The following is a 10,796-nucleotide window of genomic DNA, read 5'->3' on the forward strand; positions in this document are numbered from 1 at the left end:
TCTTAACCCTAATGTGGAGTTTGGGCCCCAGTGGAGTGACTGGGGAATAACTGGGAAACAGGAAGGAGCCCAAGCCAAGCTAGGGCAGGACATGTGGGCACCAGAGCAGAAGCCGGTCCAGGGAGGTGGTGCCCCTGAGTCCAGCGTGTCTCAGCCTCTCCCCCATCACAGGGAATGCCACTGAGTGGTCACAACCCAGAGGTGTGGCTTCAAGAGAAGACTGGCAAGCATCTTGCTGCCACAATCAGAGCCAGGCCACTCTGGTCATTCTGTCGAAGGTTCAGGCAAAGAAACCAGATGAAAAAATAATTCACGGTACCCAGGCAGGAGGCCAGGTATGACAGTGGCCAGCACCAGCGTTGTCCTTGAAACCCACAGGGAATTAGCTCTCAGAAGAGAAGTCACTGCTGTCCAGGGTCCTATCCTTTTCTGGGTGGACATGTTTAGACAGGCTGAGGGCGGCTTCCCAGCAGGAAGATGCTGTTTCAAGCAAGTGGGAGCCCTGTATGGGCCAGCAGAGTGACTGTCCCTGACACCCAGGTGTCCCCAAGAAAAGACCACTAACTTCAATTTGAAATCAAATTAAAGCAAACTTGTATTTGTGTACACAAAGAGAGCTGATCAGTGGCTGTCTCTCCCAACATGTGCTAGAGACCACCCCCCAGTCCTTAGGAACAAGGTTTCATAGCACAAAAGTTGCAAAGTGGGGGGGGGTATCTTGTGAACTTACAGCCAACAGATTTTGACAAGCACAATACAAAGGCAGATAGTAGGTTAGTGACCTACATGGCTTAACATTTCAAAGTAGGAAGTAAATTCAGATCCCAACAACAGAATTTATGAGGCACTGCTGAGGTTTCAGAGAGGATTGTTATCTGGTTAGGGGGAGCCAGGCATGGGTGAGTTCAAGGCTTGGGCAGGAATTCCAGACAAGTTTAGAAATCGCAGTAATTTATAGCAAAACAAAAATTAACTTTTCATGACTTCATGACTTCGGCTCCCAGTCTTAAGATGGACTTAGACTGAGTTCATCAGTTCGTCTGGCTTTATCTTTCATAGGAACTGAGTCAGAAAACAGGCACTTCCTGACTGCTGTGTTGGCTGTGGATTGGGCTCTCTTGCTGCTGAGGCACTCATCCTGGCTCTGCCCCCAGGGACCCCTTCTTTTCTCATGGGCATTAAGGTGGCTTTAAATTTGGGGCTTTTCTGAGTCATGCCCTTGTGAAGCCTCCCAGGGCATGACCTTTGGTGACCACATCATGCACTCTGTTGTATGTTATTTTTAGTTATAGAAATAATTGAATGCCCCACCTCAGTCCATTTGGGCTGCTATAGCAAAGTGCCACAGGCAGGGCCGCTTACAAACCACGGAAATTTAATTTCTCACTGTTCTGGAGGCTCAAGTCTGAGATTAGGTGCCAGCATGGTCTGGTTCTGGCAAGGACCCTCCTCCGGGTTGCAGACCATAGTCTTTTTGTATCTCACATGGAAGGAAGAGGCCAAGAGAGCTCTCTGGGCTCCCTTTTATAAGGGCACTAATTCTATTCACCGGGACTTGACCCTGTGACCTGTCTCCCAAAGGCCTGGCCTCCTAGTATCACATGGAGGGTCAGAGTTTTAACACACGCATTTGGGGAGGAGACACAGACATCCAGCCCATGGCAGTCCCCTTTGAGTTAGGAACTGTTTGCTGCTGTAAGGAATTGAAAAGTAAATACAAAGCTGTGTGTCAAGGGCAAGCTCAGGTGGGCAGCAGCCACCACCCACGAGGCTCTGGAATGCCACCAGCCAAGTGGCCTCAGCCTCCGCCCCTCCTGCACCCTTTCACTTCACCCTCTGGCAGGAGTTCCATTTTTCTCCATTTTACAGACCAAGAAACGGAGGCCTAGGGAGGCCAATGCCCCGAAACCGCTCACCAGCAGGAGGAGGAGCCGGATTGAATCCAAGCGTTCCCACCCGGAAGCCGAACTCCTTCTCTCGAAGGTCCTGCCTGAGCGTGGCCCCTTCCTGCCCACGCCCACGTGGAAGGCCTCACCTTGCGCATGACCGCCCCCAGCCACGCCCCCTGCCGCTGTTGCAGGGATGCTCGCTCCACCGCTGTTCCTCACTCCCCCACCCCACCCAGTGCGCTCTCACTGCAGTCTGACTGCAGCCCACTCCTCAGCACGTCCTCTCTGACTAAGGTCCCCTGACGCCTCTGTTGCTTAACCGCATGGGCATTTCTTAGCCAACATGTCACAGATGACCTCTTGGCACTTCCAGTAGTGGGGCTCACACCTGCTAGGAATTCCTCCTCTGGCTTGGAGACTGCTCCCTCTCTCCTCCTGCCTCTGCACTGTCTGCTGGCTGATCCTCCTCTCTCCAGGTCCCTTCTCTCCTGATTCCATACCTTTTCCCTAAGTAAGCTCACTGCCACCCATTTACCATCTATACTTTCGACAGAACTAGTGGAGTGGCCTGGCTGACTGTGGCAGCAAGATGCTTGCCAGTCTTCTCTTGAGGCCACATTCCTGTCTGTGGCCACTCAGTGGGGGAGAGGCTGAGGTGCTGGAACTCAGGGGCACCACCTCCCTGGACCAGGTTTCTGCAGCATTGCAAAATAAGCAAAAGAAGACAGCGCCAATCTGACCCCTGCCATTTCACCTCCTGACCCAAGACCCGAACAGTGCCATTGTCCTGCCCTGGGTGGTCCAGGTTGTGGTCCCTGCACCCTCTGGCCTGCTCCTGCTCCTCCAGCCTCCCTTCCCTGGTCTACATGCTGCAGCCACACTGGCCAGCTGACTGTCCCTCGCACCTGCCCAGCTTCCTATGTCACCTGATCCCTACACACCAGCGCCTATGGCACCCCACCCCCTGACCATGGACACAGCCTGTCCCTCTCCCCTTGGACTTCGCTTTCCCTGAAAAGACTTCCTGAGCCCCCCGGCAAAGCCAGGACTGTTTGTCTCAGAGCCTGTGTTGCGGCTCCTTCACATGATTCTACTATTCAACTATGTCAACAGTTGCTTAAAGTCATTCTACGGACAGAAGCTTAGTCTCCTGAGGACGGAGACTGCCCCTATGTGGCTCTGCCTGTCCCAGCACGAGCAGTCTCTTGGCTCTAACAGATGCTTGAGTGAAAGAACTAATGTCCTGCTGTCCCTCAAAACCTCCAATGCCATCTCTTCTGATTTGCCTCCCTCTGATTTCATCTGAGGCATTCAGAATGCTAACAAAAGGAGAGTAGTTTAGAGTTGTTGATGCTAATGTGGCCTGCGTGGCTCTGTGTCACCAGCATCAGAAAGAAGTGATCTTACACCATGAGGTTCTTAGTGTCAGTAACTGCCAAGGAGGCACTGAACATAAACACTGGGAAAGGCTCCTTCATGTTAAGATGGCTGCGGGAAAAAAGACAGGCGAGGAGCCAGGAAAGAGCACTGCGGTGGCTTTGGATCACGGTGGCGGTCCCTCTGTATTAAAGACCGAGTCACCACGGGACCCAGCAATGCCACTGCAGTCCTACCCGAGAAAAATGAAGATGCAGGTCCACACAAAACCTGTGCGTGAGCATCCACCAGCGTCCATCGTGATGGTGAGAATGTACCACGACTCAGCTGTCCTCCACCGACTGATGGCTACCCGGAATGGGGCATGTCATTCAGTGGGATGTCATTTGGCAATAAAAAGTAAGCTCTCACACATGCTGCATCATGCGGAAACTTGAAAGCATCGAGCCACAGGGAGGCGGCCAGTCCCAGAGGACTCCATGGTATGAATTATACATCAATAAAGCTGTTTTTAAAACAGGCAGTGGTTTACTTGTGAGGGCACACCGAAGACAGACCACCAGGCAATCCTGATAACTAACAGGCGGCTTGGACCCTCCTCAGCAGGTGTTCTTGCTTTCAATGATCTTCTCTGTAGAGCACAGTGCCCCTTGAATTTGCTTTGTTCTGATGTGACCTTTTTTTTTTTTTTTTAACTTCTGCCCCTCCTTGAATGGTCAGGCATGCACGAGCTCGAACTGACAGTTCTCTGCTCAGGACTGCTGGGAGGATTAAGGGATTTAGCCCATGTAATGCACTTAGCATCGTGCCTGGCGCATGGTAAGGAAGTGTTAGCAACTGTCCTGACCAAAAATCAACTATCTTTTTTTATTTGTTTGTTTCAGGAAAACAATAAGAGCTATGGACTATTTTTGTTATGTAAGTCGCTACTACTTTTGACAGTTCCACCACATGTCCAATCCCTTTCCTTTCCCTTTGTGGACTGGGACCTCCCTCCACTCCGCCCTGCACAACAGAGTGTGACAATGTAGGTCAACACTAGGGGGCAGCACGGAATTGCAAGAGAGAAAACCCAGCACATTGGAAATCCAGGCCAGAAGGCGTGAGCGTGAGACCTTGGGTCGCCTTCCCTTAGCGCGGGGTCTCGGGCACTCTCCTGTAGGAAGCGAGCTGAGAGGGCGTTGCTTCTGCAAGCACGGCTGCAGCATCCTGGGCTTCTCCCCGCACGCACCGCAGAAAGGAGCCCGCAGGGCCGTCTCTGCGCTGCTCGCGCTGCATGCCGGTTCCCTGGGGGACACGTAGCTGCTGCGTGAGTTTCTGCGGCGACAGCCCTGATGGGAGGTGTTTGCAAGCCTTCCTCCGCACCTGCGTTTTCACAGGTAGCGGCCCTGGGAGCCTAGAGTGGCCCGAGGAGCTCTAGTGTCCGCCGGCGGAGCGCAAGGGCAGAGACCACCCCACATCCCCTGCGCCCCTGCAGTCCCTGGGCGCGCCCTGGTGAAGTGGACTGGCCTGTGCTGGGCTAAGCTGAAGCCTGAGAACTGGGACGGGGCTTCACAATCAGGACCTCCTAGTGGATTGTCCTTATTATTTTTCTACACTAATCGATGTGATTCTGCAACTTGTATTTGGGGTAAAAATGGGAGTTCATAACCCACTTGAATCAAATGCATGAAAGATGATATGTCATGAGCTTTGTAATGTTTTGAACAACCAATAAAAAAAAAGTTTAAAAAATTACCTTCCATATCCCTTTTCACTTTTTATAGACATTCCACTTTTACTTGTATTTATAAAAAAAAAGTAGAAATACATAAAAGTCCAGAATACTTAAAATACTTATAATCCCACCTATCCAATATCAACTAGGGGAATACCAAATATGTCATTGTGTGTTTACCTTTATGGCAACATGGGGCACAGTATTCCAGTATACGATGATACTATCTTTATGTAGCTAATCTCCCTCTTTTGTGAATTTAGGCTATTTCTAAGTTTTTTTTTTTAGTTTTAGGTGGACACAATATTTTTATGTGGTGCTGAGGATGGAACTCGGTGTCTCATGTGTGCTAGGTGAACGCTCTACCACTTGAGCCACAACCCAGCCCCCTATTTCTAAATTTTTAATGAATTTTTTTAGGGGCTGGGGATGTGGCTCAAGTGGTAGCGTGCTCGCCTGGCTTGCATTCGGCCGTGTTCGATCCTCAGCACCACATACAAACAAAGATGTTGTGTGCGCTGAAAACTAAAAAATAAATAAATATTCTTAAAAAAAGAAAAATGGTTAAAGTCTGGATGTTTTTTTTAAAAAAAAATTTAGTTGTTGATAGATTTATTTTATTTATTTATATGCAGTGCTGAGAATGGAACCCAGTACCTCACACATGCCAGGCAAGTGTGCTACCACTGAGCCACAGTCCCAGACCCTATTTCTAAATTTTTTTAAAAAATATTTTTAGTTGTAGATGGACACAGTATCTTTAATTAATTAATTAGTTTTTTTCTGTGGTGCTGAGGATAGAATCCAGTGCTTCACACATGGTAGGCAAGCTCTTTACCACTGAGCCACAACCCCAGCCCTATTTCAATTTTTTTTTCTCTTTTAAAAAACAGTCTGGTGAAAACCCTTGTAGCTAGGTCTTAGCCCACACTCAGTAAGAGTGCCTTAGGATAAATCGCAGAACTTCTGGGTGATGGGTAATTTACTTTGTCACTAACAGTGACAGTGCCCTTGATCAGATGATAAGTTTTAATTAAACATCACACCAGAGCTCTATAATTTTGTCTCTGTACTGTCATCCCAGCTCAAAACATTTGGTGAACTCTGTGTTTGGTGATCCAGGCTATGACTCACCAAGAAAATAAACCTTAATCTCACATAGTGTCTTTGATCTTTGCTCAGAGAAATCTCATTTACCACGAAAAGGTGAAGAAAGCAACATGGAGAATATTCATATAAAGATGCCGCTTCTCTGGAGGTAGGAGAGAAGCACTGTTCTGTTTGGAACAGGGATACAGCAAGAAGCATCAGGTGACCTGAGGGTCAGCTCCAGTTGCTTGTGTCCTGATAGAATGTGTAAAATGTGACACCCTAGCCCCCTGGACTCTCAGGGTTCTGCTCCTGATTCTTTCATGATTTGAAGGGACTTCTCTTTTCCTCCTGCCTATTTTTCTAAGCCTTTTTGGAAATTAGAGTTGAACATCTGAAGACCCGTTGGGGGTTATGACATGAGGGCCCTCTCCACAGTTGTCTTAAAGCTTTCCAAGCTCCTATTTCTTTCTTTTTCTTCTTAAAAAAACAAAAAAAAACCAAAAAAAAAAAACCAGATTAGTCTGGTGGCCTGGAGGGCATGTCACCCACAGGAGGGTGCCCTCCAGGCCTGCAAGTAGGTGCCTCTCCTGCTGGCACTCACCTGGCTCTTTGCAGGAAGCACCCTGTAGTGGGTCTGTCCCTCCACCGACTCCCGTGTTGGGCGACTGTGCGGCTCTTCCTCGGGGGACTTACATCCCCAGCCATTGGTGAAGGTTTAAAATTAAAGGTCACTCAGAGGACCAGGCTGCAGTGGCCAGGAGAGGAGAGGTGAGAGAAGCTGGTGCTGCGGCGGCTGGGGAAGCAGGGAATGTGGCTGGGTCACAGGCAGGGTCGCAGCATGGACGTGGGCTCCACCTGGCCAGGCTTGAGGGCCCTTCGTTTCTGACCACCTTCCAGACCCTTCCAGACCGTCCAGAGGGCTTGGGGTTATACTTTCTGGAGGCGAAAATAGGCGCACCCTTCCCCAGGCCCATGCACACTTGCCTGGGGGTGGGGTCAGGGGCGGCTTCACGACCCGACTGTTGACTGTCGCTGCGAGGACCTGGGCAGGGCATTGTGGACATCGACCCACTGTGCGGACCCTCAGGGCAAGGCATTGCTCCTGCTGTGTGGACCGGCAGGGCATATATAATAACTGGACTGCTTGCAACTGTTCCTGTGGCTGTGAAGGCCACCACAGGGGCTTCTGTGGATGCTGAGTGCCCAGCAGGACCAGGGCCTTGCCATCGAGGGCTCCTTGGGGCTATAGCTGGAGGAACCCCTGAGAGGCGCCAGATGGCCAGGGCATCGCCAGGCGGTCAGGGCATCGCCCCTTGCTGCAGACCCTCAGGGCAGGGCATCACCCATTGCTGCATGGATCGGGCAGGGCATTGCCTCACGGTGCCTCCGTTTCCCCGTTTGTACACCAGGCTGGTCCTGGGCCTCCTTCGTGGGCTGTCTGGATGCCCGAATGAGGAAAGCGTATAGAATGGGAGGAGGCCTGGTGCTGTGGCCGGGGCAGGTAGGTAGGGGGAGTCCAGGCGATGCTCAACCATGGAGATGGAGGATGGCCACGGAGGGATCTACATGGGTGGGAGCTGACCATGCACTAGCAACAGATGGTGGGACCCTGGTCGGCCGTCCTAGCCCCATGGCCTGGGGAAGAGAGCAGTTGCCACCAGGAGAGGGTGGCAGGCCAGAAGTGCAGGGCTCAGAAGTGCAGCTGGGTTAGACTGGCCCCACGGGAAGGGGTGGACTGGGCAGCTACCCTTAAGCCCCCTCCCTTTCAGGCTCCCATCTCTTGCCCATGTCCCCCTGAGGTCAATCCAACCAGAGGCCAAAGGGCAAGGCGATTAGGTGGAGACCAAGCAGTCTGCAGGGCATGGAGAGGTGGCAGAGCAAGGCCGAGGCAAGGAGCCAGCAAGGCTTGTCCAACACAGATGACCCTCGGTACTGAGGTCATGGTTCTATGACAAGAACTGTCATTTTAGCCCTTGACTGAGTCTCATTCCTTGCAAACAAAACAGCCCAGCACAGAGAAGAACAAGGGGGACACCTAGGTGGCCTATCAGGTAACCCCAGGGAGCTGCACTGCTTGCAGCTATTCCTGCGGCTGCGAAGGCTCCTTACAGGCCACAACAGGGGCTTCTGTGCATGCTGAGTGCCCAGCAGGACCAGGGCCTTGCCAACTAGGGCTCCTTGGGTCTGTAGCTGGAGGAACCCCTGAGGGGTGTCAGCGCCTAGGAGAGCCAGCTCCTGCAGCATACAAGAGTGGAGCTGCTCTGGGACCTTGGAGAACTGCTCCCTTGAGAGGTGCTGGGCTCTGAGTGGTCACAGGGCAAACTGCGTGTCCCTGGGTACGGTAAACACTTGTTGGCAGCCGGGAGCAGAGGGCATTGTGGTTTGGGTCAGGAGATGCCTGGCCCAGAGCCCCTCTTTCCTTAGTCCCCATTTAAGCCAAGCTTTGGGCTTCCCTGAGTCTCCTTGGCTCTTGTGGCAACCCCCGGAGCAGGCCACTAAGTCTGCACAAGTCACTGGCAGCATCTGGGTTTGAGCCCAGGTGCAGGTTCTAGAGCCTGAATTCTTACCTGAGTTGGCGTTTTCGTCTTCCCGGCCACCATTAGAATTTGTGTCCCTTCTGTTACTTCCTGACTTATTATTTACCTGATATTTTTCTTGAAATTGCCCTTTTGTATTTTACACAATTCTACTTGAAAAGGAAGCTCTTTCCACCACACATGATACCTAGACTCACCTATTGCAGATAGAGGTGCCATCGATACAAATAAAAGGAAGTCCCTGGCTGCAGCTGGCTCCGGACCCTAGAGCAGGATGGTACTGAATAACTCCAGCCCTGAACTGCTTGCCTTCTGTCATCTGGGCCTCAGGTCTGGAGAGTTGGATTTGAAATGGGACACAGTTAGAGGGGTGCTGGTGACCACTTTGCTATCAGCTCTTCCAAACACGAATAGGTGTATTTTCTCCCTCTACACACACATGTGCACACACACACACACACACACGCACATGCATGCACACACATAAAATTTCTAGAAAAATTATATGGCTATAAAGGAACAGTGGCACATGATTACAAGTAATAGTAAGATAAGTGCTATTATTTGTTGTAAGGTCTATGTAGCCACGTAGTTCCTGCAGAATGTTTTCAGGGCTTTTTACTGAACCTGGTGTTGCCAGCCAGCCTGAGGCTGAATTGACAAGCGGGAGTCTCCAGGTCCTGAATGTCGACTTCTCCAGGAAGATTAAAGTGAGGCAACTTCAACCTGGAGGAGTTTGTCAGACGCTCACTACCTGGGGCTGGGCTGGGGCTCAATGGCAGAGCGCTTGCCTGGCACGTGTGAGGCACTGGGTTCCATCCTCAGCACCACATAAAATAAATAAACAAAATAAAGAAATTGTGTCCATGTAGAACTAAGAAAAATTAAAAAAAAAAAAAAGAATTTCACTACGTCATTGATGCCATCAATGATGTGAGTGGCTTTTTCTTTTCTTCTGAATTGGGTGATACTTTTGACTACTGGAAAAATATTTCCTCAGTTTTTCCCCCTCTATTTGCAATGATTGATTCCAAGTCTGACACACTTTTAAGTTAAAGCTCTACTATTAACAGTTTCTCCTGGTCTTTGTGAAGTCTAGACACCACCAAAAAAACAAAAATAAAACAGAAGCCAAGCCTCAGTTGCCATGTCCCCGGCTGGTGCCAGCTGCCACGGAGCCCTTGTTGCACACGGCCATTAAGTTATAAATCTATATAATTCCTTTTTCAATACTAGCCAGTACCAGCTGTGTTTACAGCCGGCTATCAGGTTCCTGTGAATGTGGTTCTTGCAGGTTGGGATACCACTGATTATAGCCCTTATCTGAGACCAGGCAAGCTGCTTGTGCCATATGCAGAATCATGTCTGCTACCCTGAGATGTGCGTGCTCCACTCTGCTGTGCTTCACTAAAACAGAGAGAGCTTATCTCTCTTAGGCTGTGCCCTCTTCCCCTCCTCCTCTCCTCCTTTCCTTCTTGCTAACTCTGCTCCCTACATACTCCTTGAACACACCACACATGTCACCTCAGGGCCTTTGAACATGCGATTTCCCTACATGGCTGATGCCTCACCTTCTTTAGGTCTTTGCTCCAATGGCACCTTCTTGTGAGGCCTTCCCAACCACCCTACTCATAGCTGCTACCCTCTTCTCCTCTGTTCCCCCACTGACCATCCCTCTTCCCTGTTTTATTTTTCTCCATAGTGTTGATTATCCTCAGTGTATACTACCCTGTGTAGAATACTTTTGATTATTTTTTTATTACCTGTCTCCCTTCTGAGACTGTGAGCAACACAAAGCTTACATTTTGGGATCTGTTTTGCTGGACCTTCGAGGTATAGAAAGTGCCTGGCACACCACAGGTAGTCAGGACACAGTGTTGAATAAACTGAAAGATGAAATAGCAGAAGCCTAATGCGTGTGTGTTGAATGAACCAACGGATGAGTGAAATTTTGCCTCAAGTCCTGGAGGCACCGGGTTACTTTGGTGAGATTTCCTTTGACCTATACATAAGATATAATTCATATACATGGAACTCATCACTTTGAAGTGTATGTCTCGGTGGTTTCTGGAATATTCAGAATTGTGCCGTCATCACTAAAATCATTTGTACCACTCAAAAGAACCCCGTGCCCACAGCGTTACTCCAGCCCTGCAGTCTGGCTGCTCTAGGGGCTCCTTAACT

This window comes from Marmota marmota, unplaced genomic scaffold (genome assembly GCF_001458135.2).
Source record: "Marmota marmota marmota unplaced genomic scaffold, marMar, whole genome shotgun sequence".
NCBI classification, from domain to species: Eukaryota; Metazoa; Chordata; class Mammalia; order Rodentia; family Sciuridae; genus Marmota; species Marmota marmota.